General features: G+C 40.0%; 1 protein-coding gene across 3 annotated transcripts in view; it reads right to left on the bottom strand.

Moving 5' to 3' along the window:
• mef2ca (myocyte enhancer factor 2ca) overlaps positions 1–7,930 on the bottom strand; it is a 37,633-nt gene extending 29,703 nt beyond the window's left edge. The window contains exons 1-2 of one of the 3 annotated variants that reach the window (XM_057320614.1): positions 7,579–7,930; positions 4,911–5,014 (exon numbers count right to left, since the gene is read on the bottom strand). The gene's annotated coding sequence lies outside the window, so the exon portion shown is untranslated. Of the gene's footprint in view, positions 1–4,219; positions 4,511–4,910; positions 5,015–7,578 lie in introns of those variants that run through there. The other 2 variants (XM_057320616.1, XM_057320615.1) reach the window with 2 other exon arrangements.
• Between the last annotated feature and the right edge of the window lie 1,016 nt (positions 7,931–8,946).

Here is an 8,946-nt window from a genome sequence, read left to right as displayed (position 1 = left end):
TAAAAACAGTAGTTAACGTCATGCATTTCTCGTTGAGTTGAACCAACAAAAAACAAATATTTGTTTACAGTGACATGAACAAAAAAACATTTCTCAAAATATCTTTTTTTGCGTTCGACTGAAAAATGAGTCACATACAGGTTTTGAGTGTAAAGTTTTCATTTATAAGTGCCAAAGTTTAATGCTTAAGATAAAGGGGTTTCGCTAGTCACACACACACACACGTTTATAAGAACTACAGTCATAAAATGAACGATTACGTGACCTAACACGAGTTACTCAAAACCAAGCCCAAGCAGTCTTCAAACAAACCATATAGAAAATGTTGCAGATCTACAGCTGATTTCTTCAGTGTCTATCAAGGGAACGTCAGCCTCAACAGTCAAGAGACTTGATCAATCAGAGCCGGAATGGGGACAAGTGATGCTCCGCCCACCCGTACGGCTCCAAACTTCTCAAGGACAGAGAGGAGAAAGCATCCGTCTGTGCTGGACCTCTGGAGGTTAGTCATCTCGCGGAATGAGACCAGATCCCGCTTACATTCACACAACCTCACCCTTCAATCTGTTTATTATGGTCTTGTTTTCCCGATAAAATATCAAAACAAAATCTATTTATTTAAAGGACTAGTTCAATGGAAAATGAAGTTCACGCTTCACTCGCCCTGATGCCATCTCAGATGCATATTGACTTCCTTTTTTCAGTTGAAGACTGAATGATTTTATATTCAGAGGCTTTTAATTTGATATGAAAGAAAATAGCTTGAGTTGCCCATTGAACAAAAATGACACAAACATTTAAAATGTACAGTATTCTTATCTAAAACTTGTAAGAAATTGAAATCCTTCAATATTACCCTCAGCTTTCTGTTTCAATAAGATATAAAAAGTGATTCAATGAAACGTTTATTAAATTTATGAAACAAATTTACAATGTTCTGTGGATGTTCGGAGAGTTTTTCATGATAACAACACAAAAGAGATGAAGTAAATGTACTAAATCAAGCCGTCAGGTTAACCGATACACGTCTGTATGAAATGACACATTTGGCTCAGTTGTGTTTATTTGCATGGCTTCCTTTACTGTGAATGTGTGTCGCACAGCTGTGATGTGTGTGTGTGTGTGTGTGTGTGTGTGTGTGTGTGTGTGTGTGTGTGTGTGTGTGGTTGTAACCCACACCCACAGTCAACTGAAACTGTGGCTGTCCACACTCTATAATATCACTTCTCTCTTCTCTTTCAGTATTTCAAATACACTACTTTTGTCATTAAGATCTACTGGATCTTAATGACACAAATCTGTTCATTTCTCTCGCTTCACTCTCATGTGCTCGTAAACCTGTGTCTTTCTTCAGTGGAACACAAAAGAAGATATTTTGAGAAATGTCTCAGTGGTTCTGTGTTCATACAGTGGAAGTCAATGGAGTTCAGTGAGTAAACGATGAAGACGTTTTTAGTTTTGGGTGATCTGGCCCTTGACCAGTAACTGTAACTTTTACTGATAAAACCATCTGTACAGATGATTCGAAATGTGACGTGTTCTGCTGTTAGACCTCCGGGATCGACACCCTGAAGGGTTTTTGTCGGACCGCCCCATGTTAAGAACAGATTTAGCCAGCTGGCAGATCTCAGGACAGAGGCTTTGCTCTCGTCTCGTGGCTCTCCGGGCCGCTGGCAACGTGTGCAAGGGATGCTGGGAAGATCACGCTCACACACAGCAGGTGAGTGACCCAAAGAAACCAGACGGCGTTTCATGAGCTACTGTAAGCTCAGAAGGACCACATGAAATAACAGCACGAGTCTTCACTTCAGTTGAGAGGTTCACTGATGTCAGATTCTATCCTATCGTCCCCTCTCTGTCTCTCTACAAATCTACATGTTCGATTTCATTTCTTCTGCGGTGTGTGTTCCGGCAGCGGGGGGCCGGGGGTCTGGATGTGGGTGTTCACAGCAGCATGGGAAAGAGCACGCGGGGAGGAAGTGATGTCGACACTCGGGAGTAAACCGGAAGGACGGCGGGACCGCCCCCAGACTCCCCCTCCCTCCTCCACACACGGCACAACCCAAAATACATGATGAACTTCTTACCTCACACAAGAAAAACAGCGGCTGACGTAAAAAAACAAACAAATCAGGGCTGTGGTGGGATTACAGACCCCGGACGACAAGGACTGTAATATTTAGATTTATGCAAAGCATAATTTAAAAACATAAATTTAAAAAACAAAATATCACCAAAACGTGTCACATACAGCGGATGGCGTTCAGAAGCACAACTGGTGTTTTACGTCAGCCGACTCCGGTGAGACGCCAGGAGGTCAGGAATGTCCACTTGTGTTATGACGGACACCTGGTTTGTGTTTGAAAACCGTCAGCTGAATCCTCAGCAAACTGCACACGCGTGCACACAGAGAAGAAGAGTCGACACTATTTCTGTTGCTCGCAATACTTCAGCTAACCTACGAACCACTAAAGATATCCGCTAATAACACACGTCTGATTAAACAAAGAGTTCTCTGTGCAAACCCTTCACACCGGAGGATGGAACGCGGTGACCAAAGCCCTTCACATGAGTTAAGGCCATCGCACATTGCGTCCGAAATTCCCGCACGTACAAAATAAATACGACCTCACGTTGTGTCAATCACGTTTACACACCGCCTCCGATATTTTCGTCCGTCGTGAAAAAATTCGGACTGGGTTCGATTTTCTGCGTTTTTCGCATTCAGAGACGCCGTACAAACCAGCGCCAAATACAAACAAATCTGACTGTATGTGCAAAGACCTTTCATGTTCAAATGAAGAGCGTTGAGGTGAAATCATCTGCATGTGATGAGACATGTTTGAGTTGATATTGAGATCTTCAGTAATATTGACGTTTGATTGACAGACGAGAGGAATCTGAGCTCAGTTTCACACATCTCTTCTCAAACTCTCATGACAGACACATTTGTGAAACTCTTTTTCTCAAGACAAACATCTGAGACGCACGTGAGACTTGCGCTAAATTAGAGATTAAAGTGGCTTTCTACGAATGGATGAGAACACTACAACCACTTATTGTGTCTGTAGATAAACACAAATGGTTTTCGCGTACAAAAGAAAGCTCATTTTGTCTCAGTGATCAGCATTTCACTCAGTGGATCATGAAAAAAAAACCTTTGAACGTGTCATGAAGGTCTGACCAGCACCCAAACCAGCAGACACAAGAACCGACACACTTACAATACCACAATTTCAACTTGATTATGACAAACATTTAACAGCATCCACAAAACCAACGCCTGCTGCTCTTTCAGACAAAACAAAGCCACATCACCAGCCCAAAATGAGCTTCAACGTTTCTTCCCTGTGAAACACGTCGGCTGATATTGTCATCTTTTATTTCTCACAATTCACTCTTAACTAATGCATTCACACACCAGCTTCTCCGTTAATCAACTTGAAACGTGTGTTGTGTCTTCACAACGATCTCGCCTCGTATTCAACTCGTTTAGTTCTTTATGAAAAGTCATAAATGATTCCAAGCCCGAGAGTCCTGGAGCGTCTAATCCCGAAACCCTGCAGAGTAAAACGTGTTTACTAACAGAACTGGATGAAAGTTATAAAGTAGAGCTTGGAGTTCTTCGATTTCCCAGTAGATTTTGGCCTTCGGTGGCGATACTGTAAGAGCCGTTTTCTCTTCTAAACCAATTCCAGTATGTCACCGTTTCAGGCCAGTAAGCTCATTTGGAATATTGCAGGTTTAACTGAGTTTCAATAGGCATCGCTGTTTAAATGAACTTGTTTATGGCTCTCCGGTTACCACAGCGGGGTATAAATAGGAAGGTTTTTTCACATAAATACAGCAGTTAGAGTTATTGCTTCCTTGCCGAGTGTTGAGACTGAACCACCACTACACAGCGTCAAGAAAAGAAAAGAAAACAGATGAAAATATGCTGCATTCCACACGGAAGAAATACAGCCCTATTCAGAAACAAGTGCACTCCTCATTTGAGGTTTAGGAGATGCACATGAATGTCTATGAAAATGAACCATGCTTTCTATAGTTAAACCATGGTAACCACAAATCCATGGTTTTGCTACTTTCCGTTTTGGTCGTTTATCTATGGTGTTTGTTGTAAAAGTGTGGACATACTAATACGAACCATGGCTTTATTACAGTAAAAGTGTATATTACTATTAGTAAGGATAAATAAAAGTACAGAATCGTGACTTACTCTGTTACGCATAAGTGTCGGACTGCACGCGCAGCACCAGAAGTCCTCACGAGCTCTCCAAATCCAGGACCGCGTCAAAGAGCTTCATGCGCGCGTCAACCTGAGAATGCGCGCACTAAACTCCGCGTCTTTCATCGGGTTTGACGCGTGGAACGGTGTACGTGAAGGCGTCTTGAACAAAACGAAAGAAAACGATCTCCAGGGTTCTAGATGACGTTCAGAGCTCTCCACGCGATCCACACATGAGCATTTGTTCATCATACAAGAGAAAGGACGAGTCTTTCTCTCTCTCTCTTTCTGAAAGGGGCGGATCTAATGCGTACAGTAACCTCACACCCCGCGAGCGACGCGTTTATCGACGAAGCGCTCTGTTCCGTCGCGTCGCGTCTGGTGTTAGGGCACGAGAGATCCTAAATTAGCTCACCTTGTTTTTATGTGTAGAATGCGAAAACTTATTTGAGTTGGCAAACTTTATTTCTTCCAAAACCATTGACGCGCTTTTCTTTCCTCGTTTCTTCCTGAACACCTTAAAATCATATTACGTTCCATGGCTATAAAAACACTGCAGTATACCTTAACATTTATGTTTTCAGATAAAGATTGTAACTATGAATAAAGATACATCATAATAAATCTTGATCTTATTACCTTAAACTAAATGTTGTAACGAAGTAATCGTTGTTGTCCTTACCAATCACTTGCTCTAAACCTCCTGTGTCAACTTTACAGTTTCTTCAGTGCTGTTTCATCGCCATCAAATGAGTGTCTGAGGCTTCCAGGCCCTTCGTTTGGCACCTAGAAAAATGAAATATTCATCAGATTATCGTATGCATTCATGGTCAGTTTTGGGGATATTAGTGGATGAACGCGCGCGCGCGCGAGTTTAGTTTAGAGAGCACTGAGACGCGTGCTGCTGTGTGACTCATTACTGAAGACTAGCGGTGAGTTTGAGCATTACACCTCATCACAATTCAGGGGCCTTGAGTTTTTATTCGTTCAGCTGGAACTGAATCTATACGTTTTCATCTAGATAAATGAACATTAGGCAAAGCCGTTCTGTTCAAGAAAACTGTGATTGTTTTATTAGACGCACGCGCGCTGAGCTCTACAGCGCTGACACCCGCAAACTAACACGGCCGGGCGGGCACCCTCGGGGGCCTTGTTTTCCAATGAAATTTCCCCTGAAGTTGCCAACTGCGTGTAAGGGTAAAACCTCCAAAGTGAACTTTAGCAACACATTGAGTTTAATATAACTGCACTTTTAATGTGTCCGTGAAGAAACGGGTGAATATTGTGCTGCTGTATTACACAGAAGAAAATCAACAGGAACCCGTTTCCTTGAGTTCTGTTTTAAAGCAAATGACAGATTGAATTTTCTGTAAACCTTTGAGGGTGGTGTGAATATTTTGAAGAGTGCAAAACTGATCATTCTGTCATCACAAGATATGTTTGCAATGTACAGGAACAGTTAACTCTGAATAAAAAAGTTGATTTCTTTTTTCCACGCATGGTGATGACATTATCACGACAGAATGTCATGCAAAACAGCAGCAAAGTTAGTTCTAATTGCCTTTTTTACGTTATGGTAAACGCTTACAATAAATGTCCAATACCCACAGTTTTCATAACGTCTCTCTGATAAATAAATGTGCTCCCTTCAGAAATCCAGAAAACATATTTTCTATTGTTGTATCTTGTTTCGCTACGTGAGGAGTACTCAGACATTGTCTAAATATCTTTAAACTTACAGACACATCGAGCTGTTACTCGTGCTGACATGTATGATTTCCAGCCATACAGATTACAGCAGCATACTGTCTCATGTGACACCACATCATGCCAAGTAACAATATATTCAACTGTGCTTTTTAGCAGCATAAAAGCAAAAAACTGCATTAATAAATGAGAAATGAACTAAACCGAATAAAAAAATGAATCTTTGCATAATTGGAATTAAAATATGAATGTTTGTTAAATTCATCGGGAATGCTAATGAGCCACATAGACTGTTATAAAATAATAAACAAGTGAGATGTAGCAATATAAAAATCATATTTAATAACAAATTAGACATTTTGAGGTGATCACACCTGCTGATTAACATACGTGGTAATTCCCTTAAAAATGCTTTTTACAGAATCTCCTTTTTCAATTTTTGTTTATCAAAGTATATATTGTAGCTGTTACTTGTTTAAATTATGCATCTTAACATTACAATCAGTGTTGGGTAAGTTACTCCAAAAAAGTTATTAATTATTAGTTATTGTAATTAGATAACTGTACAAATTACTTTCTCCAAAAAGTATTTAATGACTTATTACGAATTGCTTTCTATATCCTACATCAACCTTGATAAGAATTGATTCAAGGATAGACATGAAACGGCTCTTTTAATTGATTCAAATAAATAACTACATAAATCATTCTAATTAACTGACCAACGTATTACAAATGTGAGACGGATACATTAAAGCATGCATTTTAAAGCTAGACTCATCATTTGGATGTCATTTCCACTATTGAATATATTACACAGAGTATTTAGTTTAATGACATCAGAAGTAACTGTAATTAAATTACAGAAAAATAAGAGTAATCCCTTACTTTACTTTTTCAAGGGGAAAGTAATTAAATTACAGTAACTAATTACTTAGTAACTAGTTACACCCAACACTGCTTACATGTATTAGTTTTGATAAATAAGAATGCATGATATATCTGAACGAGGACCAAATAAAAAAACACAAGCTCCAGATCAACAGAACTTTTCTGCGTTGAATTTCAACATCACACTGGGTGAGTTAGTTCATGTCCTCATCTCATGTTTATAGAGTTCTATTATAAAGCACTAACCAACAGAAGAGCTGAAGTCTTCAACACATAAGGAGAGCATTATCAGAGAAACTGACGCCGTAAGAAGAGAAGACTGAAGCTGGGGTGGGTTTTGTGGGCACCTCAGATGCCCTTCATATGTCTTTCATTATATCAGACAGCGCTGACGGGGTCAGCAGTGTGAATTAACACATACAGTATTTACACAGGAACTGGACGTTATTTAGATTTAACCTGTCCAACAGACAAAGTCCACACGTCAAATCACAGACAGAGATCTGTTTGCCTTCAAGGGAGCCGTAAACAAGCTTGACATAATATTAGCCGACGATGACCTGCTCGCCGCATTCATCTCTTAGACAAACATATCTATTTACGAGAGCAAACCGTGTCCCAAAACGAAGCCCACCTCTCTAAATCTGTATCTTTCTATTTCTATTCTCAGGTCCACATTCCCCAATCGAGACGGACCGAAGCGTGGTGTCACACCAGCGTTTCAAATCTGGACGGATTCTTTGATCACTCACCGGTCCTAGCTCTCTTCTCCAGGAAGGTGAACCCTCCAGCACCTGCTGCGGGTCAGTCTTAAGAAAAACGAAAAGACGCAAAAGTGCGAAAAATGAGCGCAAGTCACAGAAATTCAAGCCAGACCAGCTGGCTTTGAGGAGAAACCCAAAATCAGGTTGCGTTGAGTTCAGATGTCGATCCACAGTGAAGAGAAATGTCATGCAAGCCCCAACCACACCCAACAAGGACACGCACACGCACATGTCAGTGTGTGTGTGATCATTGAATGCGAGTGTCTGGCAGGCCTGTGCTCACCTGCTGCTGTCAGTCTGATGTATATTTAGATTCAAGTCATGCAGATCTGTGTTGGCCTTGGCAGAAGTGCTCGGGATTATTGCCCCTTCAACAAGATACTGCGCTGCTTTACACGCAGACGACTTTTACTTCATGTTCAGCACGACACGAGCACAGACGAGTGAATCCAACTTCGACCACTACCTTTGTGTCATTCTGTTTCTGACTCATGGTGACTTGTTTTGTTCTTTTGTCAAAAAATGTGTGATGATGCTTCAAAACTTAAAAACCTACATTTAAATCATCATTTCTCCATGTATTTTGTCGATTCCAGTCCAGTGTCTGTTGAATTTGAAACAAAATTAACCTCAGAAATGACAAAGACACTTTCACAGCAATATGAAAGATGCAAAGACGCATGAAAGATACCAAAAAGATCAGCCTTACTTCATTGTATGAAATAAGTTCCTGGTGGATCATTCTTCCTAACTCGGTCCGGTCAACCACATCTCTCACAACATTCAAAAAACGACTTCAAACCATCTCTTCTGCGAACACTTGACAGACAAATGAAAACACACTAACCCTCTCTCTCTCTTCCTCTCAACAGGTATTGGTCTGGCTTTTGTTGAAACCAGTAACTTTCTATTAGCACCTATTGTGTTATTGCTCCTGTATGACATATGGCTTATTGAACTCTCTGTGAGTCGCTTTGGATAAAAGCGTCGGCTAAAACATTCATTGAGCTGATTCATACACTGTAATAAAAAATGTAATTTTACACAATTTTACCGTAGATTTTTTCACATATGATGTAAAAATAACTGTACAATCGAATCTAGTTTTGTAAAATGTCTCATTTTACAAAGTTTTACATTTTTTCCATATTTTTATCAATCTTCTATCAAATTACAGAAAAATACAGCAAATTTACATGAAAAAAATGAAAACATACAATTGTACATACAGTTTTTGACTTTTCAAGTAAAACTGTATTTCATTGGCACTCTACTGATGAATATGATGATATGGACTTGTAATGATTGCAAATACTGCAAAGAAAACATCTTTTTTGTCCATTTGGCCATTTTGTC

This window comes from Triplophysa rosa, linkage group LG22 (genome assembly GCF_024868665.1).
Source record: "Triplophysa rosa linkage group LG22, Trosa_1v2, whole genome shotgun sequence".
NCBI classification, from domain to species: Eukaryota; Metazoa; Chordata; class Actinopteri; order Cypriniformes; family Nemacheilidae; genus Triplophysa; species Triplophysa rosa.
This window is presented reverse-complemented; position numbering and strand designations above follow the sequence as displayed.